The sequence below is a fragment of the Mus caroli genome, chromosome 4 (assembly GCF_900094665.2).
Source record: "Mus caroli chromosome 4, CAROLI_EIJ_v1.1, whole genome shotgun sequence".
In the NCBI taxonomy this organism is placed as follows: domain Eukaryota; kingdom Metazoa; phylum Chordata; class Mammalia; order Rodentia; family Muridae; genus Mus; species Mus caroli.
The window spans coordinates 29457187-29458670 of record NC_034573.1 but is presented as its reverse complement, the minus strand read 5'-3'; positions in this window follow the sequence as shown (position 1 = coordinate 29458670).

Below are 1484 nucleotides of genomic sequence, written 5' to 3'. Positions count from 1 at the left end.
CACTGTCTTCCAAGCTCCTACACAACATAACACCGAATAGATCTTCTAGCCCAAAGTTCCAAAGTCCTTCCACAGTCCTCCCCAAAACATGGTCAGGTTGTCACAGGAATACCCCACTATGCTGGTACCAATTTCTCTTAGTCGGGGTTTCTATTCCTACACAAACATCATGACCAAGAAGCAAGTTGGGGAGAAAAGGGTTTATTCGGCTTACACTTCCATACTGCTGTTCATCACCAAGGAAGTCATGACTGGGACTCAAGCAAGTCAGGAAGCAGGAGCTGATGCAGAGGCCATGGAGGGATGTTCCTTACTGGCTTGCTTTCCCTGGCTTGCTCAGCCTGCTCTCTTATAGAAACAAGACTACCAGCCTAGAGATGGTTCCACCCACAAGGGGCCCTAGATCACTAATTGAGAAAATGCCCCACAGCTGGATCTCATGGAGGCATTTCCCCAGCTGAAGCTCCTTTCTCTGTGATAACTCCAGCTTGTATCAAGTTGGCACAAAATTAGCCAGTACACACACATTCAAATAAACACATGTACACACACCAATATACACATGTACATACATAAATATGCACATATACACATATACTAATATACAGACATAAATATATGCATGTGCACATAGAGAAATATGCACATGCATTTACATATACAAAAATCTACATGTGTGCATAAATACATGTACCTAAATATACACATGAATACTCACATATACATATGTCCACCTATTGACATTCACATGTAGACATAAACATACAAATATGCACATATATATGTACATATAATGTATACACATAATATACATATATATACACACAAAATAAACACATACTTACACAAATAGTTATACAAATGTACACACATTAGTTTGGCACTCAGAAGGCAGAGGCAGGGGAATCTCCAAGTTCAAGGCCAGCCTGGTTTATGAAGTGAGTTCCAAAACAGCCCTCTCTCCATAGAGAAACCCTGTCGTGAAAAAAACAAAACAAAACAAAAAGGCAAAACCACAAGTACACAAATGTACACACAGATTAATATATACATGTACACACATAAATATATACATGCATACAAAATCACTATACCCATGTAAATGCATGTGCACACATAAGTATATACATGGAAATACATAAACCACTTATGTACACACATACATGCTCAAACATGTAAACAGAAATATACGCATGTATACATGTACATGTTCAAACATGTAGACATAAATATATGCAGGCACATGTGGAAAGCCGCTCCCACATTCGCCATTACAAGATGGCACATGAGCTGCGTGTTTGAACAAGTAAAAAGGCTTACTGCACATGTCTCTGGATAGTCCCTGTCCGAGAGGACATACATCCGTTAAGTACGTTATCTGGTCTGTTTGGAAATGGCCCTGTGAGGATGCGCCACGTCAGAGGCGGGACAAAAATTCTATATAAGGCACAGGGCTGGGTTCCTCAGAGTCTTCGCATCCGTGT